Raw genomic sequence first — 25,661 nt, 5'->3', positions numbered from 1 at the left:
CCTCTTTAGTGTTAACAAGCTTTTCCTTTAAATTGACCTGGTGACCTAGTTTTTAATCCCAGATGACCCAATATCGAACTCATCCAAGATTTATTGAGGGTAACATTCTGACCAAGTTTCATTAAGATAGTGCCCAAATTGTGACCACCTCTAGAGTTTTAACAGTCAAATTGTTGACGAAGACAACGGACGACGGACACAGGACGATCACAATAGCTCACCTTGAGCACTTCGTGCTCAGGTGAGCTAAAAAATCCAAAAAAAAAAATCAGACCAAATTGGTCAAGACCGGCAAATTGTTGGTTTTTAGAAGCCCTGGTATAAACTATATTATTTAACAAAGTAAAAAAAAGTTTTTCATCATAACTAAATAGAAATTAAAACCTTGCTTATTTTTGTTTACCCCATCATTGAAAGCACTAGAAAATAACGTTTGTTAGAATTGGACAAACAGAATACTTAACAATTATTATATATTTATCTATTTCAATATGGCTGGTGCTTGTTTTAAAACAGAAATATATTGTGTTTTGACTATGTTCATCATACTATAGTAAGTATTTTAAATTTGATAACGTATCTTACTCTTTATAGTAAATGTGTTCATAAGTTGTTGTGTTGTTCATTAATTACGGCCTGTTTGGACCCACTGCGTTTAATAATATTAAGTTGAAATCTTGTTCTTTAGAATAAAATAAAGAAAAATAAATTTCTTAATGTGTCATTTTAACTTATGATACAAGTGGGAAGTTGCTGAGTTAATTATTAATTTGGAATAAATGTTAAACAAGCAAATTCTTTGAATTGATATCCCCTGCCTGATTGGGCTAAGTCAAGGAATGGAAATCAATTGTTGGTGAAATATATATGTATATATGAGTTTGAGTTTGATTGCAACTGTTTGAAATAAAAAATAAATATTGTTTATAATGTAGCATTTAGATTTGACCAAGAAACCTAGTTTATGACTTCATGTTACCCAGTCCCAAACTAATCTAAGATTTAAGGCAAACATTCCGATCAAGTTTCATGAAGATTGGTCCAGATATATTGCAAAAAATATAGCCTCTAGAGTTTCATTTTTGACCCCACATGACCTACTACTTTCGAACTATTCCAAGATTTCATCGAGGCAAACATTCTGATTAAGTTCCATGGAAATTAGAGCAGATGTATTGCCTCTAGAGTGTTCCCAAGATATCTGTAAGATATGACCTAGTGACCTAGTTTTTGACCCCATGTGACCAACTTAAAACTCTTGTAAGATTTCATTAAGGCAAACATTCTGACCAAATTTGAACATTACTGATTATTCAATACCAATGTTTAGTTCGGGACACAATTGTTCAAAGATTTCACCTACTGACCTGGTTTCTGACCCCATGTGACCCAGTTTCGAACTATTCAACAACAATCAAGGAAAACAGTCTGATTAAGTTTCATGAATATTAGATTGCCTCTAGTGTGTTCCCAATATTTTTTTCTAAGATTTGACCTATTGAGTTTGTTTTTTACCCATATGACCAACTTTTAAAACGCAGTCGAAATTTAACCCAAGAGAACATTCTGACCATGTTTGAACATAATCCGACCAATCACCACCATAAAATAGTTTCGGACAATATTTTTGAAAGATTTGACCTAGTGACCTATTTTTTTTAATCACATGTGACCCAGTTTAAAACATGTCTAAGTTTTCATCAATGAAAACATTCTGGGGCCGTATTCAATATACATCTTAAAATTAAAATCAAACTTAAATCTATTTTTTTTCTTAAAAAACTAGATTTTTCTAATTAGATTGTTCTTAGATCTTAGATCGAAGATTAGTGTTATTCAATATTGATATAATAGTAAGATTTCTTTTAAGATCACTCTTAAAATATAAGGAAGCACCTTGGTAGCCTAACTCTAAGTCTTAAAAGTTAGATTGCGATAAAAACAGATAAAAACACACAAACACATACGAAAACTGACGCTGAATATTCTTCTTTTGAAGTCTTTTATAAAGTAAGTATCCGAATTTCATTGTATTTCTTCCTAATTCAGTTTTTCCGTTTACCGCTCTCGTTTATTGATTTCTCACATTCGGTGATTTGCACTACCAAAACAAAATGGCGTCTAGAAACGAACATGCGAGGACTTTTGTAACCTTTATTGAAATGGTATATTACCAGGGACTATGATATGTTTGCGGTGTTAAAGATATGATGTAACAACGTGTTATCTAAAGAACTATCTCATTGTTTATATCCAAATCAACATACAAACCAGTGAAATCGAGTTGATGTGTGCAATTTGACAGTTCGTGAAGATGAAGCTTAATATTCTGAAATATATGACATACATGGAAGAATAATTTGTAGATAAAGTATTTTCCACGAATTCAACAACATAAATCATGCTACATTATGGAGTGGAAGTTCAATGATATTGTGTAAACATTGTGTAATTAAATATTTGCACACACTTTGGAGTGTAAGCAGAAAACTCAAAACAGTGCGGTCACACAAGTTTAACACGGATCCTTACAGGAGTTCTAATGATGAAGATTTATATTCATAAAGGTATGTTTTAAAACTTAGTTTTATATGTAGTAGTTATGTAAAACGTTTGTTCAGTCGCTGACTGTAACTCGAGTAAATGACAATTTTTGATTTTCAATATAATTATATGATTATTTGATATTTCAAAATCTTGAACTACTCTCAATAAAAAGTCAATAGTGCGTGTTAAGACAACTTTTTGAACAGTTTTACATTGTAACATTGTTCCACCACAAACAAAAAAAGTCAAGCCACTCTGTGAAGGCAGTTAATATTTGGATAAGTATTCAGACAGGCAGATTTATATAATTATTGTGTTATTGTTAGTTAACAAGATTGAAAAGTGACCATCTTCAAAGTACAGTAAACAAGATTTAAAAGTGACCATCTTCAAAGTACTCTTGTCACTTATGCAACAGTCAGTTTTACCCCCCCCCCCCCCCAACCAGCAGGGGGATTGTGGATACTTTGACTGTCAGTCAAGCCAACTGCTGGTAAAGTCTCAGCCAAATGCCACCACACCCCAGGAACCCTAGATGGGGCCTATTTTGCTACTTTGGCGCAAAGACAAAACCACCACATTCATGGAAGGTATAAACATGGCCCATTTCTCCGACCATGCCCGGTTCACCCCCTGACCTTTGGGTGGGGGGGGGAGCGTTGTTGGAATTGACTGGTGCATTATGAGTTATAATATTGGTGTTTGCCTAGAAAGCAAGGTGCTACCCTTTCCTGGATGATGCTGCCTTTCACGTACACCATTTTGTGCTTGTCACATAAATTTCCACATTTATTATCAAATGATAAAGATGTCATTAAATTTTGTACTGGAATGTTAATGTTCCTTAATTTAAGGTATAGATTTTCATGTGCATATTCATGTTTATACTGATTAATATCACATTGAATACCTTAAATGATGCTGGTTTGAATTACAGGTTGCAAGTGGACAGTTTCAAGGTGTTTGCGGGACTTGGAAAAACACTATGTGAGTGACTCTAGTTACATATAGCAATTTGTTTAGACAGGCAGGAATCACATCGAGAAATTCATTATTATCCAACATTTGATCATCGGCAAAACCAGATATTTGTTTATGAATTAAAAAAACAGCACACTTTAAAGCTACACTCTCACAGATATACCATTTTTATAACTTTTTTATTTTTTGTCTTGGATAGGGCAATTTTTTGCGTAAATATCTGCAAACTGCAACGTTAGAAGATTGTTTACAAAAAATCGGATCGTAGATTTTCATATTTCTGTTCGGAAATTAATGTTTTATGGCTGAAACCGTTACTAACGGTTTAAGAAAAATGCATAAAACATCAATTTTTTAACTTAAGTATAAAAATATGCGGTTGAAATGTTTTGTAAGCGGTTTTGTATCACTGGTTTCGATGGATTTTCACAAAAATTGGCTCGTTCCAAGACAAAAAAAAAGTTGTCAAATCATTCAATCTGTGAAAGTGCAGCTTTAAAATACATAACCAATTTAAATATCGTCTCATCCGATATGTACATACATTGAATCTGTCAAGAGGTATTCTATTATTTTCTTTGATATCATTAAGATATAAAGTTGGAACTTATTCTAACTAAAATGAAATACTTCCATTGTAAGATGACTCACATCAGTGAACATTATGTTGCAAGTCCTATACCTACATTGGTATACATGTATATCTTGGAATTTAGTGTTAACCACATTCTTAAATGATTAATATCATCAAATTTCGACAATATCCAATAATAAGTTTTAAAAAAACACACCATATACATAGCACATGGAAAATATCTTTCACTTTATTGTAATGTATACATGTATGGACATATTAAAGCTGTACTCTCACATATTTACCATTTTTACAACTTTTTTATTTCTTGTCTTGGAAAGAGCAACTTTTGCGTAAATACCTGCAAATCAATGATATAAGATTGCAGGCAAAAAATCAGATCATAGATTTTTATATTTCATGAATATTAGACCATACATAATGCCTCTTATGTTTCAAAGATTTTTCTAAGATTTGACCTAGTGACCTAGATTTTGACCCATGTGCCCCACATCTACAAGTGGTCGAGATTTGATCAAGGGGAACATTCTGACCAAGTTTGAACGTTTTCTGTTCAATGCCTACCAAGATATGGTACGGATGGACGGAAGGACGGACGGAATGAAGGACAACGCCAAAATAATATCCCCCTCCCGAAACCTTCGATTAGGCGGAGGATAACAACATTACAGAATAATGCTATTTATATTAAGGTGATTGAGTGACAAATTCGAACATTCTAGCTTCAATGAAAGTGATGTTCAGTACAACATTGAGATGGCAAAATAGGTCCTGACAGGTCTAATGATGGCTTGGTTTGACATGTTTTAATAAAATTCGTCAAAACGTGGCTGCCAATTTTATACACAGTGATTTCACTGTATAAGTTTGGTAAACATCAAATAAGAAATGAAGACGCATAGCCATGAACTACATGGGAGACTAAAAGAATCTTCAATAGCCGAGAGTGTAATACAGGTTCATCCAAACCTGAGAGTAGGGTATTTCGGGGAAACTAGGTTTACCTTGTTTTCGCAAAACACCCTGCGTGTGGGTTGGGACGAACCTATCTTACAAGAGGGACTATGGTAGGGGCTTTTTCTCCCACCTCAGTTAAACAAAATAAAGTTAAAATGATTTTTTTTTTTGCTGGAACTTTTTTATGCGTTGTGAAAATAATTTGCGTATAACTGAGGTCTCATGTATATCTAGCTACTGTTAAAGTTTGGTTAACATCCGATAATAAATGAGGACTTCATCCTGTTCACAAAGTCAATGATAGCAATCGTGCCAATTTTAAAGGGCCATTATACATGCATGTAGGCATCTGGCTGGATTTTGAAAGGAACCTAGCACTTATGGATATCTAGCTACTGTATATGTTTGGTAAAAGTCTGACAATAAATGAAGACATTACCACATTCACAAGCAAATTGTTTACGGACGCATCAATGGACGGATGACAGAGGCCAGTAGAGCTAAAAATTGATTACAAGCAGGATAGGAGTTGACATTTCATCAACTTCCGTGCCAAGATATGACTTTTGCAAAGAATAGTGGATTGTCCTAAAAACAAATTGAAAAAAGAGACGTCAAAACAATGCCGAGGATGGCAAATTTGTTCTGCGCATTTTGAGTGTGAAAGGACTTCAACTACATTTATTACTACACTTAATATTCCAGGTTTGTTTTTGCCATGATATGAGCCGCTACTTAATAAGCTTGATTTGTATGCAAAAATCAAGCAAGCCAGACAAAGAACATTTGTAGTTCGTCCCAGTTTGTTGGGTAGTACCCATTATTACCATTTGCGCTTAGTACACATATTCATCAAGTTTATGCAGATGTGTGTACTGTTACATTGTTAATAATACTATCTACATAATAATTTAAACTGATTGTGGTGATGTCGTTTTCATAACATACATGTTCGTTTTACTAGCAGGAATTCTCCAAGCATTTGATTGGCGAACATAGTCATGTGTCAGTCAATTATACAGAACCTCTGTGAAATGGGCTATGATTTATAGCAAGAGAAACACCACTGATTTGTAGGTAAAGCTCAGTCTTATAGTGGTGAGGGAACCCTGGAAATATTCTGTTCTACAATTTCCAATTTCCTCATCTTTTTATGCCACAATATAAATACAAGTAATTGATATAGAAATATAAATATTGATACTTTTTAATATGATGCTGGCTTGAAAGTGATCAATGCTGATCAACAAATTCCCTCTCATGGTCTGATGTCAAAATCCCCAGGAATTTTGAACAAAAATGTAAAATCCCCTGGAATGGTCTCCAGAAATATTGCATGTATGCAAGGGAAAATCTTGTATCAGTATAAATAGATGTATGTATTAGTGTAATAAGATGGATGGAATTTAGTGCATTCAATAATTTGCTAAAATCATCCACAATGAATTGTAAATATTCATCCTGCTCAGACTTCTATGATTTCCTTTTCATTGACAAATAAAAAATATATTTAACAAGAATGTAATTTAATGCCATGGTCCCGTTTTTTTGTGCTCAAACTAGACATAAAAACTTACGAGATACAAAACCACAAAACTTGTTTTAACAAATCAGCTCAACCTTGCAATGTTCCTCGCCCACATAAATTCAATTTCAAATCTAACAAAAATCTCAAGTGTTTAATTCATCTTAAACTTTATCTAAAATACACAAATGCAAGGTTACAGCATTCTTGAGACTGATAATTTTTACTACTTTATATACTTGGCGCACTCTCAAAGTTGTTATTTATATCCTGAAAAACCAACATGGTAATTGATCAGTGTGCACATTACTAAATGATAAAACCTACAAAAGTAAGATTTATTAATATCATAGATCACAGGCTTAAATTTGAAGTCATGATCAAGTAACACATATCTTTCAACCAAAATTCATTAAAGCAAAACATTGGGACAGAATTTGTCCTCACAATAACAATAATAGGTCATGTCTTTCAAAAGTTTGGTGGGTGGCTTTGAGGAATGTATCATACCCTTTAAACTGACCAAACTTCTGTGGGTCACAAACAAACAAACCTGAATGACATGTCATACTTTGCCAAAATATTTCATGCATAGTTCATTTTATTTGTTACATTGCGAAATTGTGTGTGCCTGAACCATATTTCAAACAAAAATGCAACCTCGGCAGTGTGTCTTGAGTTGTAATTCGTAATGGGCGAAATCCTTTGACAAACAACCATTATATTCAAAGATTATTTTCAACTTTATGCTTTAGATAAAAGCCTTATTAACCCTAAAATCATATAACACACAGAAACAATGACTAAATGGAATAAGTACTTCTTATTTAAATAAGTAAATCTTTCCTTTCCGGAACAAGAAGGCTTATCATAAAGTTTGTTTTCACCCATTCACTTGCAATGAATAACAAACGAGGAATGTGGTTACACCCTGTAGACAAATAAATAAATCAGCTAAAAATCTAAACTGTATGTCAAACCTTTGTTTTACCTAAGTTCAAACTTGTAGTGCAAATTCTAAATGTCCTCTAAGTGAGTGTTTCATTTCTATCAAATTTTGACAATGTCATAAACAGGTCATAAAATGAAGCTTTTGCAGGAGTGCAAAGTGTATGAAAATAAACACGTTAAATTAAAATGAACCTTTAGAAAATTGAATACATACATTAATAAACGTAATAAATCCAGTTGTTTATATGTTGTTCGCCATAACCCTGAAATGAAGTTACATGTATAGTCAACAGTTATACATGGGTTCATTAGTTCTGCAGCAAAGGCATGTTTTCCATAGTGTGTTAACTGTTAAATTAGGAGATGTAACAATACAATAATGTGTTAAGAAAATAATATTTTTCTTAATAAACCGAATAATACTGTGTATAGGACCCTAGCATACATAGGACGCAGGCAAAACAATACATGAGAAATCAGATAAAAAAAGTTAATACAAAATTGTAATTTTTTTGACATACCAAATAAAACTGTGTATAGGATGCTAGCATACACAGGAAGCAGGCAAAACAATATGTGAACAATCGAGTAAAAAACTTAATACCATAGATAGGGCCAAGTGAAAATATGTCAAAATTTAGAGCCGACATATCAGTTTTGACGAATTTTATTGAATCATGAAAATGGCAAAGGTTATTAAATAGTACAGCGCATGAACATAAATGATAAAATATATTCAAATAACGATAGCACAATTGGTATAAAGCACATTAATAGAAAATTGCACTACTGTATTTCATAAATAATAAACAACAATTTCATTCTGTTATCCAGATGTTGCTCTCCTCGAAGCCCTCAAATTATTTGTTGTCGTCGAGGAAAAAAGCAACAGCCGTATTTGGTATGTTAATGTTCTCAACATGTCAACACCTTCAGCTAAGTATACAAACACCTGGTATAATGCGGCAAACAACACTTTCATCGCAACAGTTTGTACTATTGGTATGTAAAGCCCCAGTCACACTAGGGCCGCGTTCGCACTGCGTCCAAGAAAAATCCAGAACACCGTCCTATGCACATTGGAATCACAAGCATCACCCAGGCATTATAGAGGCATCACCAGGGAATGCGATTGGATCCGCTAGATTACCAAGTGACGGCGTGCATTTTGAGCATGCCCAAAACAAACACCGTCACTCTGTGTTCCGATAAGAGCGCAGTAGGATCACTGTGAGTTAGGTCTCCTACAATGCAACAGGATCGCTGTGGGTGCGCATAGAGGTTACAGTGCAAACACATTTGCATGGCAATGAACCAACCCATCAAAATAGTATAAAGGAATGATATATGCAAATAAACATTTATTTTACAATGACTGATGTGCAAGCAAGCTGAGCTACTGCTTGCCTATATGCAGGTCCAGCAGATCCAGGATGATGCAGACGCTGAAAGCGCAGTGCACATGCAGTTTGCGCGCAGTGACAACTCGATGCACGCAGGGGACAAGCTGTGAGAACGCCATAAAACCGCAGACAATCGCCAACTAGAACTCCGTAAGAACGCAAAATAATGCCATGGAGCTTCGTAGAAATGCCAAGATCGCCGTGAGAACGCCATGACATCGCCATCTTCATGAAAAATATCAATTTATCCTGCCTGCTCACGGTGCTCTGGAAACTTTAACAGCGACTCGCTAATGCAGTGGCAACGCAGCTAGCTGTGACAGTGGTTTAATTGTAGAAAGGCAGAGGGAGTTTCTCAGGCCTTCATACATTGACAGCGCACAATGTAGTCTAAAATAATAGATGTGTTATACAGGATTCTACCAATCCCTAACGTCTTAACGGGTTTGTGCAAAAACGGGGGTTTTGAAAAATATTGAAATTGTATTTAGAGAATTATTTTATATTTGAAATACATAATAAAGGTTTATATTCCTATTTTACCATGTAAGTGCAAAGATATTTTGCACAAAATAAGCATTCAATTTTAAAAGACAGATCTAAGTATTTAATACATAAAGAAATAACATTTAACAAACATTGTCTTAAAAGCGCGGGAAACAGGTGCCCGTTTACTTTCTGTCAAATTTAAATTTTCCTTTGCCATTTATTTTAAAGAAAAATTATAGGAATATTGGCAATAGAAACATCAAGTGTTTTAGTGTTTACTTCTGGAACTTGAAAGTGAAAATGAAAGTAGAAAAGAGAAAAATGTCACAGCACAATCGCTTGTGCATATTGGATTCGACAAGGATGTATTGAATAACAGAACAAGTAGCACATGCATAATTATTGATCAACTTAACATCCATTTAACAAGAGGGCCATGATGGCCCTAAATCGCTCACCTGAGTAAAAGAGTTTAACCTTTGTAATCAATATAGCTTGATATTTGTTCTCAAAGAATATTGAAAAACATACTGGTCAAACATGTTGCCTGGATAATCACTGACAGGACTTGATTGACTGCACACTGACAGCACTTGGTACAGTTGCCTGCACACTGACAGGACTTGGTACCGATACCAGCACACTGACAGGACTTTTTTCAGTTGCCTGCACACTGACAGGACTTTGTTTAATTGCCTGTACACTGACAAAACTATGTTATATTGCCTGCACACTGACAAAACTATGTTATATTGCTTGCACACTGAAAGAACTTTGAGTATCAATACACAAATAACAAACAGTGCACAACCCATCAAAAAAACTGCCTTAAGCTCTAAAAATCAAATATCAGATCACATTCAACACCGTTAACTAATTTTATCACCTTGACCCGTCTAGGACAACATCACATTCCTTCTAATGTTAATAATAATATTTTTCTTTAATTAAAATATTTTTATTTATAAAAGTTATAAGTGAATAACACTATCCACACAGAAGATAAGATTATAGCATCTGCATGAACAATAATCTACATGAAGTTCAATGGAAAAGTCTGATTTAAATTTATTATTAAGTAAAAATGAAATTTCTTTTAAAAAATAAAGTGTATAATAATTATTTGAATCTATGAACCTACAAAAAGAACAATAATTACTTCAGAAGTGACTATGTTGAAGACTTAATAAAATTTAAAATATATTCCCTTTTTACTAAAAATAGAAAGTAGTGGAATCTCCAACAAAAAGGGAGACCGTATAGCAAGACTTGCTGCCCTTGCTTCAAGAAAAAACTTTACATAACCATCAGATTTTAAAAAAGTGTATTTATAATGAACTTGTAGCCCACGGTCTGAGGCCAATTTTTCTCCAGGGGCATACTTTGAATAAACATGGTAGATAACAAATCGAAAACGTTACACACCAAATATTTAAGCACTAGGCAACATAGTATTTGCCAAAAAAAGTTTTGCAATTTTTCCTTCAGGTTGCCATGGCAACCAGAGTTCTGCATGGAATTAATTTTTTTGAATAATTTAGAAAAAAGCACCAACCAAGGATCATTCCTATGAAGTTTCATCAAAATTGTCCAAGCGGTTTAGGAGAAGAAGATGATTATAACCAATTGTTGACATTTTCCTTTAGGTTGCCATGGCAACCAGAGTTCTGCATGGAATTAATTTCTTTGAACAATTTTGAAAAAGCACCGACCAAGGATCATTCCTATGAAGTTTCATCAAAATTGTCCAAGCGGTTTAGGAGTAAAGATGATTATAAACAATTGTTGACATTTTTCTTTAGGTTGCCATAGCAACCAGAGTTCTGCATGTAATTCATTTCTTTGAACAATTTTGAAAAAGCACCAATCAAGGATCATTCCTATGAAGTTTCATCAAAATTGTCCAAGGGGTTTAGGAGAAGAAGATGATTATAACCAATTGTTGACGCCGAACGACAAACAACGGATGACAGTTGCCGGACACAGACCGATCACAATAGCTCACATTGAGCACTAATGCTCAGGTGAGCTTATAAACAAGAGGGCCATGATGGCCCTAAAACTCTCACCTAAGGAAAGGGCCACAACTCTGTGAGAAAGCATTAATAACAAGAGCTGTCACAGGGACAGCGCGCTCAACTATTCTGCAGCTTTTCAGTGTAAGGAGTGAAAAAGTTTTGGCGAAACATGCATGGATCACTGTTAGATTAGATTTCAATGCAATACATGATGTGCTGAGATATTAATATAAATGTGGTAACATGGAACATTTTAACCCAATTTTTTTAGTCTAATAATAAAGGGCCATTATTTGCAAAAGACAGTTATCTAACTTGGTTATTCAATTACGTTGGGTGGTTGAATACCATTGTATAAAGTCTCAATGCAATACATCAAGTAGTTGCTGAGATATTATCGTATGTGTGCTAACATGCAAGACCTTAACCAGAAAGTTGCATAATAAAGGGGCAAAAATTATATCATATGAAAGATTTATCTTACTTGATTAAAGAAGAAAGTTAAATGGTTGGGAGCATGTGTGTAAAGTTTCAATGCAATACATGATGTATTCGCTGAGGTATTGACTTAAAAGAGGTAACAAGCAAAACCTTAACCAGAATTTCTATGTCTAAACAATGTGACATTGACCTGTGAACAATGTCAGTACATGAAAAGTTGATCTTGCCTTTACGTGTCAAATACATATGGCAATTTATTTTAAATTGCCTCTGAACATAAAAAAAATCACCCATATTTGACAACCTACACCCTTATGTCCTTATATTCAGCATTCCATTGTGAATAAACACTAAGTGTATCTTTCACCTTAGAGTGAGGGACATGGGTCTTGCACGCGACACGTCGTCTTGGTATGTTGAACACATGTGGCGAGTTATTTTAAAATCTGTCCATACAAGAAAAGGTTACAGCCCGGAAAACGACAACATATACGCTATGTCCTTATATGCAGCATTCCATTGTGAATAAACACTAAGTGTGACCTTGACCTTAGAGATAAGGAACGGGTCTTGCACGCAACACGTGGTCTTGGTATGTCGAACACATGTGACAAGTCATTTTAAAATATGTCCATACAAGGGAAAGTTACAGCCCGGACACGACAACCTATACTCTATGTCCTTGTATGCAGCACTCCATTGTGAATAAACACCTAAGTGTGACCTTGACCTTAAAGGTAGGGACACAGGTATTGCATGCGACACATGGTCTTGGTATGTGGAACACATGTGGCAAGTTATTTTAAAATCTGTTCATACAAGGGACAGTTACAGCCTGGACACGACAACCTATACTCTATGTCCTTGTATGCAGCACTCCATTGTGAATAAACACCTAAGTGTGACCTTGACCTTAAAGATAGGCACATAGGTCTTGCATGCGACACGTCGTCTTGGTATGTGGAACACATGTGGCAAGTTATTTTAAAATCTGTTCATACAAGGGAAAGTTACAGCCTGGACACGACAACCTATACTCTATGTCCTTGTATGCAGCACTCCATTGTGAATAAACACCTAAGTGTGACCTTGACCTTAAAGGTAGGCACATAGGTCTTGCATGCGACACGTGGTCTTGGTAGGTGGAACACATGTGGAAAGCTATTTTAAAATCTGTCCATACAAGGGAAAGTTACAGCCTGGACACGACAACCTATACTCTATGTCCTTATATGCAGCAATCCATTGTGAATTAACACCTAAGTGTGACCTTGACCTTAGAGGTAGGGACACGGGTCTTCCATGCGACACGTCGTTTTGGTATGAGGAACACATGTGGCAAGTTATTTTAAAATATGTCCATAAAAGGGAAAGTGTACAGCCTGGACACGACAACCTATACTCTATGTCCTTATATGCAGCAATCCATTGTGAATAATCACCTTAGTGTGACCTTGACCTTAGAGGTAGGGACACGGGTCTTGCATGCGACACGTCGTCTTGGTATGTGGAACACATGTGGCAAGTTATTTTAAAATCTGTCCATACAAGGGAAAATTACAGCCCAGACACGACAACCTGTACTCTATGCCCTTGTATGCAGCACTCCATTGTGAATAAACACCTAAGTGTGACCTTGACCTTAAAGGTAGGGACACGGGTATTGCATGCGACACATGGTCTTGGTATGTCGAACACATGTGACAAGTCATTTTAAAATCTGTCCATACAAAGGAAAGTTACAGCCCGGACACGACAACCTATACTCTATGTCCTTATATGCAGCACTCCATTGTGAATAAACACTAAGTGTGACCTTGACCTAAGAGGAAGGGACACGGGTCTTGCACGCGACACGTCGTCTTTGTATGTGGAACACATGTGGCAAGTTATTTTAAAATCTGTCCTTACAAGGGAAAGTTACAGCCCGGACACGAGTTATTGAGCTGGACACACGGACGGACGGACGGACGGACGGATGGAGCAATTTTAATATGACCACCTTCGGGGGCATAAAATGGGCCATTATTTGAATTAAATGCAAACTAGAGTAATCTTACTTGGTTAATTAAGTAGGTTGGATGGTTGAGTACCATTGTATAAAGTCTTAATGCAATACCTCAAGTAGTTGTTGAGATATTAATCTATATGTGCTTACACGCAAAACCTTAACCAGAATTTTTAAGTTGAATAATAAAGAGCAATTATTTGCAATAAATGCAAACAAGAGTTATCTTACTTGGTTAATAAAGTGGGCTGGATGGTTGAGTACCAATGTATCAAGTCTCAATGCAAAACCTCAAGAAGTTGCTGAGATATTAACCTATGTGTGCTTGCACGCAAAACCATAACTAGAATTTCTAAGTCGAATAATAAAGGCCTATTTTGGCATAAAATGCAAACTAGAGTTATCTAACTGGTAAATTAAGTAGGTTGGATGGTTGAGTGCCACTGTATAAAGTCTAAGTCGAATAATAAAGGCCTATTATTTGCATTAAATGCAAATTAGAGTTATCTAACTTGGTTAAGAACCCCTAGACGCAGACGCCGACGCTTGGGTGAGTACTATAGCTCTCCATATTCTTCGAATAGTCGAGCTAAAAATGTTGAAATTTAAACATATCTTTACTGATGACAATGCCTTATCTTATATTTGTAAAGGGTCATGTAATGAAGCTACCTGTAAATTTTCATTGAATTTGGCCTGGTAGTTTCAGAGATTTTTTTAAAGCAAAACAGGAAGTTGGCCATTTTGTTGTTGTTGTTGATCAATCGTGACCCCTTGTTGTATTTTTGTAGAGGGTCACCCAAGGAAGCTTCCTGTAAGGTTTCATTGAATTTGGAGTGGTTGTTTCAGAGGAGATGTTTTTGTTTTTTTAAAGCAAAACAGGAAGTCAGCCATTTTGTTGTTGATGGTGCTGTTGAAGTTGTTGATCAATCGTGACCCCTTGTTGTATTTTTGTAGAGGGTCACCCAAGGAAGCTTCCTGTAAAGTTTCATTGAATTTGGACTGGTAGTTTGAGAGGAGATGTTTTTTAAAGCAAAACAGTAATTCAGTCATTTTGTTGTTGTTGTTGTTCAGATCAATCGTGACCCCTTGTTGTATTTTTGTAAACAGTCACCCAAGGTAGATTTCTGTAAAGTTTCATTGAATTTCTATTGGTAGTTTCAGAGGAGATCTTTTTTAAAGCAAAACAGGAAGTTGGCCAATTTGTTGTTGTTGTTTTTTATCAATCGTGACCCCTTGTTGTATTTTTATAAACGGTCACCCAAGGAAGCTTCCTGTAAAGTTTCATTGAATTTGTATTGGTAGTTTCAGAGGAGATCTTTTTTAAAGCAAAACAGGAAGTTGGCCATATTGTTGTGTTGTTGTTGATCAGTCATGACCCCTTGTCGTATTTTTGTAGAGAGTCACCCAAGGAAGCTTCCTGTAAAGTTTCATTGAATTTGGACTGGTAGTTTTAGAGGAGATGTTTTTTTAAAGCAGAACAGGAAGTCAACCATTTGTTGTTGTTGCTGTTGTTGTTGTTGTTGATCAATCGTGACCCCTTGTTGTAGTTTTGTAAAGGGTCACCCAAGGAAGCTTCCTGTAAAGTTTCATTGAATTTGGACTTGTAGTTTCAGAGGAGATGTTTTTTAAAGCAAAACAGGAAGTCGGCCATTTTGTTGTTGTTGTTGATCAATTGTGACCCCTTGTTGTATTTTTGTAGAGGGTCACCCAAGGAAGCTTCCTGTAAAGTTTCATTGAATTTTGAGTGGTAGTTTCAGAAGAGATGCTTTTTTAAAGCAAAACAGGAAGTCAGCCACTTTGTTGTTGTTGCTGTTGTTGTTGATCAATGGGCTAGTGGAATTGATGTCGGGCTTGTAAAATTTCCTATCTGGTAGCCCAAATGGGCTAGTGGATTCAAATCCAAATTTCGAACACTGTATGAGTTTGTTTGCAACTAAAATAAAATAATTATAGTGTAGCATTTAGATTTGACCTAGTAACGTAGATTTTGACCCCACCTTACCCATTTCAAACTTATGAAATATTTCATCAAGGCCAGATTGGACCAGAAATATTGAAAGAAATATAGCCTCTAGAGTGTTCCCAAGGTTGTTCCAAGATTTGACCTAGTGGTCCAGTTTTTGACCTAATTTCAAACTATACTAAGATTTCATCAAGGTAAATTCTGATTAAGTTTCCTAAGTTTGGAGTGGATATATTGCCTCTGTTTGTTCACAAGTTTTCTTAATTTGACTTAATGACCTAGTCGTTGCCCCCATGTGATCCATTTTTTAAGTCTACCAAGATTACATCAAGACGAACATACAATACATCAAGGGTCTTGGCTTAGCAGTTTCAGACAAGAAGATTTTCAAAGATTTCCCTATAAAAGTGCAAAGTGTGACATCAACAAGGTCCAGCAGATCCCTTCAGAGAAAAGCATGCTGGACCCTGAAGGGGTCCGCTGGTCTTTATATACAGTAAATTCTCAATCCACACAGAGCCTGGGCTTTGCTAATTTGCATATTACCAACAAAGTAAACATACATTCTATGAATGTACTTCCGTCTATAACGGAATGTTACACTATGAACACACATACGCCGCCTACAGCGGACCGTTATAATATTATGAACGCACTATTTCGAAGTAAAATATACGGTCCTGATTTGGTTTTTCACACCTTTTTATCAATCCTTATTTCGAACTCGATCATCTAATAGTTTTTTTACATCATGCTTCGAATGCACTCGGCTGGAGGTGACAATGGAGCACAACAGCACATACTAGTGCTTGTTAAAGAATGATATTGAGCACGCGTATGTTACAAACATCAATATCAGAAAATGAGTGATTCATTTGGGTGACGTAGTGTGTATATAATTACTGGTTAACACAACCTGAATATCGTTCGAAAATGACTCATTAGATTGGATCGCCGCATTGCTGACTCGAACCGCTACCAAACAATCCGGAGAAGTGCCTGGTAACCAACTGTGCTATATTCTAAATGTAAACATGTGCTGTCATTTTGTTTTAAATGTTTATTGTTGTTTAAATAAAAAAGTATAATAACGAATTATTTGTCATTTATTAAAAAATAATTCAACAAACATGTATACGAAAGATCACTCAAACCGAATGTATCGTATTTGTAATGTGTAATCGACATTGCAATCTTAACGACTTAATAGTTCACGTCATCTAGAATTCGCGAATTTTCTGAAAATTGTTAATCCGAATTATAGCTATTTCAAAATATTTTTTTGATCCCTACGATTTCAGATTAACAGTGTTCAACTGTATAGTTTCACAAGGACTGTGCGCTGTTATACTCACAATACCACCCTTAGTAGTTCACCATGCGCTATTATACTGACAATACCACCCCTAGTAGTTCACCATGCGCTATTATACTGACAATACCACCCCTTCCCTAGTAGTTCACCATGCGCTATTATACTGGCAATACCACTCCTAGTAGTTCACCATGTGCTATTATACTGACAATACCACCCCTAGTAGTTCACCATGCGCTATTATACTGACAATACCACCCCTAGTAGTTCACCATGCGCTATTATACTGACAATACCACCCCTTGTAGTTCACCATGTGCTATTATACTGACAATACCACTCCTAGTAGTTCACCATGCGCTATTATACTGACAATACCACCCCTAGTAGTTCACCATGCGCTATTATACTGACGATACCACTCCTAGTAGTTCACCATGCGCTATTATACTGACAATACCACTCCTAGTAGTTCACCATGCGCTATTATACTGACAATACCACCCCTAGTAGTTCACCATGCGCTATTATACTGACAATACCACCCCTTCCCTAGTAGTTCACCATGCGCTATTTTACTGACAATACCACTCCTAGTAGTTCACCATGTGCTATTATACTGACAATACTACTCCTAGTAGTTCACCATGCGCTATTATACTGACAATACCACTCTAGTAGTTCACCATGCGCTATTATACTGACAATACCACCCCTAGTAGTTCACCATGCGCTATTATACTGACAATACCACCCCTAGTAGTTCACTGTGTGCTATTATACTGACAATACCACTCCTAGTAGTTCACCATGTGCTATTATACTGACAATACCACCCCTAGTAGTTCACCATGTGCTATTATACTGACAATACCACCCCTTGTAGTTCACCATACGCTATTATACTCACAATACCACAACTAGTAGTTCACCATGCGCTATTTTAATGACAATACCACCCCTAGTAGTTCACCATGCGTTATTATACTGACAATACCACCCCTAGTAGTTCACCATGTGCTATTATACTGACAATACCACCCCTAGTAGTTCACCATGCGATATTATACTCACAATACCACCCCTAGTAGTTCACCATGCGCTATTATACTCACAATGAGGTACGGATAATACCCCCCCCCGGATGATTTGCCCCCCCCCCCCCAGACATTAGCGTATTTAAAAGAGTACCACTTTAGCGAGTGTCATAAACTGTGTGACGTAGAAGACGGAAATCACGCGTGGAGATTATACAGACGATCTAGGACAAAATTGTATTAATTCGGCAAACCACGAAATTTCATGCCAACGAATATAAATTATTTCAGTACTAAAATAATTTAATGGAACATCATGAAAAGTCTGTCTCACACACCAGGCCTCTGAATTGTTGGTCAAGTATGCTATTCGCTGAGTGTAGGATGATATCCCCCCCCGGATGATTGCCCCCCCAGACATTAGCCCCTAGGACCATATCCCCCCGGATGATAGCCCTCCCAGACAATAGCCCCCCCCCCCCCAGACAATAGCCCCCCCCCCCCCCCCCCCCACTGCATATATATAAATGACTTTACATATAAAACATCTTCAAAAGAAATAAAACATATAATGTCATTATCGCATTAAGGATTATCACCCTATTAAATAATTAAAGGTCAATGCAAATGATAATTAAAGGTGAGAACTTACTGATCAAAGATTATTAAATAAGTGCTTAGTCAACAAATAACAAGTTTCATTTGGATGACAGTAATTCGCAACACAAACCTTTTGCAACATACTGACAGACTGCCCCACCGACCATATGGTGACTCCTACTCCTTTGCCACACATGTTGTAATTTAAACTAACATCACTTTGCTGCTTTATCTAACAATTTAAAATATAAAGATCGTTACTTCGAAAGTCCAAAACTTGTTGCGTCAGATTTAAAAGTCATCACTTTCACTTAATTTCTATTCCTTAAGACAACATCTTGGGTAACTAATATTCGAACATGTAGCATGTGCTAGATAATTATTACCAGTGCAGTCTTTATCCAATGTTATTTTGGTGGAAGCTTATCCAAAATGAGGATGTAATATATTAGTCTTATGGCAAAACCACTGTTGAAACTTAACGATTGTGTCATACATACCATATCAAGCTGAAAAATTCACAAATTTTGTTGGAGGAGAATTGACAATGCTCAGATACATTCAACCCCTTACTTCATGCCAAACCAAGCCATATTAGGCCTTATCAGTACATATCAATACCCTTACTTCATAGAAGATTATTGGTTATTATTGAAACAATGAGGTTCATCCATAACAAACCTCTTTTCCTAGTTTTTCAATTAGTAAGTTTGTCGAGAATTAAATTTCCAATCCAGTGATATTAATTTAATAATGCAATCTAAACTATTTCCGCATGATATTTATCAACAAACAGAGCGAAATGGTCATCATTGCCCTAAATCGCTCACCTAAGTTAAAGTTTTTGACCTTTGATACCACTTTACACAACAAATTTCTTAGGTTTTTTTTCCTTTATATCACTATTTAATACAGGTGACCCTCGTGCCAAGGCCAATTTTGAACCCAGGTGTATAATTTCAACAATCTTGGTAGAGGATTATATGTCAATGCTACACACCAAAATGTGATGTTTGTTCTCAAAACTGTACACATGGTCCAAATTTCAAAGCAACTGGGAATAGCTTCAAAAATAAAAGGTTAGTCAACATGGAACCTGCCAATGCATATATTGATATGTTTTTGAAATACTGTACACATAGTCAAAATTTTATTGCAGTAGCTTCAAAAATAAGAAAGTAGATCATAAGGTCACAATCAAGGTCATCCACACACAGCATTTATATTTGCCTTAAAAACTATACATATGGTACAAATTTCTTTGCTGTAGCTTCAAAAACAAGAAAGAATGTCAAAAGGTTACAATAAAGGTCTTCCGGAGACAAGATTTAAATTTGTTTACAAAACTGTACACATGGTCCAAATTTCATTGCTGTGGCTTCAGAAATAAGAAAGTAGGTCAATAGGTCACAGTCAAAGTCATTAAAGGACAACATTGATATCTGTTTTCAAAACTATACACATGGTCCAAATGTCATTGCTGTAGCCTCAAAAATAAGATAGAAAGTCAAAAGGTGTGGGACCCCAGGGGCATAAAAAACAAAACAAAACAAAAACTCCCCTGATTTTCTTATCTTGAGAGAAATCTGAAGCTAAGTTCCCCACATATGGTTAACTGTGAATTACATGCCAATAATTTAATAATTATTTTTAAATTAAAATTTGCTAGATTTTTTTTTATTTATAAATTCCATAATAATATACCATGTATATTCAGTAGGATCCTGAAAATGAATGTTAACTATTCACAACAAGGATCAGCACAGTGTCAAGCTAATAGTAAACAAATTAATAATAAATTGTTACTGGGTGCAAATATTTTTGAAAAAATAAAGCACACTTGAACACTAAACGTGGACTTGATTGCGTTCACAAGAAATTGTTTACAGATGCATAGAGTGACGAACAGATGGTCTGACGGAGAGGGCAAAAACAATATGTTTTTATTTTACAAACAGTTACAAGGATTAGTTATGATAAATAAAAGTAATGTTTTTCTATTTTAAGTAGCAGTGACATTGACCCTAGAGGCTGCAAACGCAATCCCATGAAAGGTCAGTAAACCCTATAAATTCTTCCTAAATACCAAGTTTGGTCAAATTATGTCAACCTTAACTAGAGTTATTCAGTTTCAACAGTTTTTTTCTATTTTAAGTAACAGTGACCTTGATCTTGGTACAAAAACACATGAAAGATCTCCATAAACTCTTTCTTTATACCAAGTTTGGTCACAATATGTCAGCTTTAAACTAAAGTTTTTCAGTACCAACCGTTTTTCTATTCTAGTAATATTGACCTTGATCTAGACTCTTAGGGGCCTCAAACGCAATTCCATGAAAGATCTCCATAAACACTTCCTTTATACCAAGTTTAATATCACTTGCTTAAAAATGCCCATTGAAATTATAGTTATTTTAGGACATCTTAGAATTTTCTGTATTTCAGTGACAAAAGTCTTAAAGTTCTTAACTGAAGGATAAAGCCAAAAAGATCCTGAACTGTTTGTTTATTTCAGTTTATGCCTGTGCCTATTAGCTGCATTTTGGCATGACCCCACCGTGACACCATCATGACATACATAGTGTTTAAATGCCATAAGTGACATGAGATAGAAGTGACTTGCAATTCACAGTCAGACCCAGACATTGGAAGACTTATAGAAACAGAGTGAGACAGAAGAGATTGGGGTGCAGTATCCTAGCTCTTTGAGAACAGAAACATGATCGGTGTAAAGCATCGATACTCAGGATATAGTAACATCAGTACCATTATAATTAAAGAAGTTTTATTAGCGTAAGTGTCAGTGACAAGGGATTAGTGGCCGCTATGTAGTAGTTAAATGGCTTCAAGGGGTCAAAAATTAGTGACTGCGGCCACGTTAGACAGTTGGCTGCTTAATGAACGTAATTTATATAGTAAAAACGTACGGGGGAGGGATTTTGAGTGGCCCGGTAAGGCAGGTGGCCTTTTAAAGCAGGTGACCATTCAATCAGGTTTGACTGTACTTGTGTAATAGTTTGGGTCTTTGGTCACTGAGTGCATACTTCATTAAAAATAAACATTCTTTCTCTACATACTTGGGAAGGATAAGAGTGGCAAAAAGCTTATATCGGTAGCCTCACTAAAATAACACTATCTGTGCATATTTCCCACAACTTAAAAACCAACAGGTATAACGAAAAGAGAAAACCTTACTTTTTATAATTTACTATCATTTTATTGAGATAAAGTATTTTCAAAATTGCCACACTATTTTTAACACTGGGGATATCTTGTGTATGATATGCAGTCACAGTGATTGCAATTCTAGTTTGTAAGGAAAAGTGATTTGCATTCATTAAGTATTTGCCAACTCATGTTGCAAAAACAATGCAACGTACACTTTATAGCTCATTAACCGTGTGTATAGAACACTTTTCATCTTAGTCTGCGCTAGGTTTTGTTAAATTAATAATCAAACAAACAAGAGCTGCCGCAGCACAGCACGCTCGACTATATGCCACTTTGTCTTAGCAATTCAGTACTAACCATTTTTCTATTTTAAGTAATAGTGACCTTGACCTTGACCATGATTCTCGGGGTCCCAAACACAATCCTATGAATGGTCTCTATAAACATTTTCTATCTACTATGTTTAGTCACAATATTAATATATAACTTAAATTATTCAGACAAACCATTTTTATATTTTTAGTAACAGCGACCTAGGGGCACCAAATGTTATCCCGTGAAAGGTCTTCATAAACTCTTCCTATGTATAAAGTTTGGTTACAATACGTCAAACCTAACTAAAATTATTCGATACCATAGGTGAGTTTGATGCCGCCCTCCTGCTGGCCGCCCGAACATCGACTTATATCATTTTTATGACCGGGTTTCACTCTTTCACTTTGTGAAAACATGGTTGAAAATATAAAAACATGCCTGTCAATAGCCAAAACATTTTTTAATAAAAATTAACTTTTTTAATCGATCAAGGGCTATAAATTGTATTCAGGATAATATGGAGTTATGAAACCTAATTGTGTGATGGCAATAACTGTGTGAATTATGAAGCCAATTATAAAAGCACCGGCTAGTCTCAATCATGCAGCCGCTCTAATTAGAGTCAATGAACGATATTATTTAAGACCCGCATATACAAGCGTCTAGATGATCGGGACTAAATTGGCAACATGAAAACATTTATTTCACTTCCTGATTCTTAAAAATTATGTCAACAAATGACAATTCTACCACCATTTAAAGTTTGATTAAATTTTGGACAAATGTGTTGGTTTAATTGGGCTCCCGCTAAAAGTAAACATATATATACTGGGCAAGAAGTGCTGAATTTTATCGTGAATGACAGTGATTATCCGAAGTTTGAATTTGGTTCGGACATGTTTGACGGGAATTCGGATGACCGTTACAGTGGAAAGACAGTTTCCAATCGGTCATCTATACCTACTACACCTGTCCAGGTTTAAAAATTCAGGTGTGTATATTAACTTCTTTGTTGTTTTGCTGTTTATATAGCAAATATGATGTAATTTCTGTATTATTTGTTTCCTTCAAAAATATACATTTAATGATTTATGCATGTTTGTTTTTATTTTGCTACAGATCAGAGTATAGTGTTTATTTAATTCATATGCAATGCATGTACAGTAATAGAAAAATAAAGTTTGGCCAAGAAACGAGCACCACCTTTCTTGTGTTATCATCAAACTGTTTCATTAATGCATACTACATTATACTACAATGAACATTTATGTATGATATTGCTTATTAAAATTTCAGATTCCTCCGACGCAGCGGATCATGAAATTCCCGTCCCCATGAGGCAATGAGGGCGTGCTTGTGGTGGAGGCCTTGGTCGCCGATGAGTCAATGTTTGTGGACAGTAGGATGACGCCAAAAATTAACCCGACTGACATTCATATGTGCTTCATGCAATCCCATGAGTTTTACCATTCACACAAAAACATCAAACAAGCCGGATTGTGTATATTTTATTAGTCAAAAAGGATAAAAGAAATAGTGTCAGACTGTGTGATTGGAAAAAGGTATTAATCACACTTTGTGTTGCGAATAAATGTTTGTAGATTTTTTAGATGTTCATGTGTATATTTAAACTATATATGGAAATCATTCAAGTGTTAAATGTTTATGCTGATTGGTTTTTGTCTATGAAAAAATATTGCATATTCTTGTATTGTCTTGAAATATTTTTTGCTATATATGAAAATTGACACAATGAGTATTTGCAGTACAACAGAAGTAAAAGTGTCTTTTGTATGTATGTTTATGTTTACTATTACTTGTCTAAATTTGAACAAGATATCTAAAAAAAATTAAGGAAAATCTGCAAGTTTAAAAAAGATAGGCGTTAAATTCTGAGAAAACCTAAAATCAATCTGGCGCTGGCTGGAATTTTCTGTGTCATATTTGGTGCTGAAATGGTTAACAATACGGTGTAGTTTTTTGTAAATTCTCTTCCAGAACTTAGATGGCTACCAAGGCCAATTGTGTAGTCAAAGCAAGAGTGATAGCTGTAGTTTATATTTGATTTCAAATGCCTATATTCATTTTGCGAGTTATTTTTCAAGTCACCTTGTCTAGTCATTTCCATGGCATGAGATATGACAATGTATTTTAATAGAGAATTATTTTTTTACCAAGTTTTCCTAAGGAAAAGAGGAAAACCTATTTATAGATTTGGATATGCCATTGGGCAGGCAGGTGGCTGTCAGGGGCGTAGCTTCCTATAGGCCGTGTAGGTCGCGGCCTACACAATTTTCAGAAAATAATAATAATAATAATGCCAAATCTGCAATAAAACTTAATTAATATATCGGAAACCAGGTATTTCAAATCTATCGTTTTCCTTTTCACTAAAATACACATTCATACGACATTAATGTTACGTATATAAGTTGTCGAAATATGCATACCAGTAGTCTGCACTTTGATGCTGTTCATTACATAAAATATTCATTTACGGTAAAGCATATTGATATCGTTACTCTCATTAATGTTTTTACAACAAAGAAATATATGCTAAAACACACCCAAGACCACCTAGCTTAAACGAAATCCCGGGGATGCATGCCCTCGTGACCCCCCCCCCTCCTCAGAAAGTGGCCTACACATATACTTTCGTCAAGCTACGCACTTGGCTGTGACCATTGGAGCTTGTGTCCAGGCTCTTAGCCATGCATAGGGTATTTTGGAAAAACTTTTCAAAGAGGTTTAAAAAAAACTGGAAAACTGTGGTTTTGAGTTCTCTCATTTATGAAATAGTTTAAAGAAATACATTTGCTTGATCTCAAATAGCATTTGTTTGATCTCAAATCTAATATTTGTATAGAATTATCTTTTAGTGTTATCATTCTTTCACTGGATGTTATCCTTGTACTGTTTACAATATCATTGTTTAATCAATAAGTGATAAAATGTGAGCAAAAGTGAGTTAAATGACTATATATATTTGTTCTCTCTTCGCTCGCTCCTCTTTTTTGCTAAATGCAAAACAAATATTTCATTATTATTTCGCTCCCTCGCCCCATTATTTTTTAGAAAAAATCCGATGAACAAGTTATCAATTTGGTGTGGCCTAATATGGAGGTATGTTACTTCAATGAGTGATGGTCCTGAACAGCTGTGTGAAGTATAACCATAAATCACTGTGTATAGGACACACTTTCCCCCTCAGAATTTCCACAAATAAAATGCCTGTGTCTTATATATAGTATTAGGCTTTTAACATTTCTTTCCATTTCAGGTTTGTTTCACTACAAAGGGACGTTACTCACATAGATTGATGGATTTAGTTAGAATCGGCAG

General features: G+C 35.4%; 1 long non-coding RNA gene across 2 annotated transcripts; it reads left to right on the top strand.

The window, feature by feature from the left end:
- The first annotated feature begins 2,127 nt into the window (after positions 1 to 2,127).
- LOC128242851 (uncharacterized) lies at positions 2,128 to 25,137 on the top strand. Of its 2 annotated transcripts, XR_008262728.1 has the most exons (5): positions 2,128 to 2,567; positions 3,485 to 3,534; positions 20,844 to 20,887; positions 21,349 to 23,310; positions 23,616 to 25,137. It is a non-coding gene; the product is annotated as an uncharacterized LOC128242851 (long non-coding RNA). The 2 variants fall into 2 exon arrangements; XR_008262727.1 differs by having other exon boundaries at positions 21,349 to 25,137.
- Positions 25,138 to 25,661: the final 524 nt, after the last annotated feature.

Source organism: Mya arenaria, chromosome 8 (assembly GCF_026914265.1).
Source record: "Mya arenaria isolate MELC-2E11 chromosome 8, ASM2691426v1".
NCBI classification, from domain to species: Eukaryota; Metazoa; Mollusca; class Bivalvia; order Myida; family Myidae; genus Mya; species Mya arenaria.
Note: the sequence above shows the minus strand (reverse complement) of the source record. Positions and strands in the feature narration are given on the sequence as shown.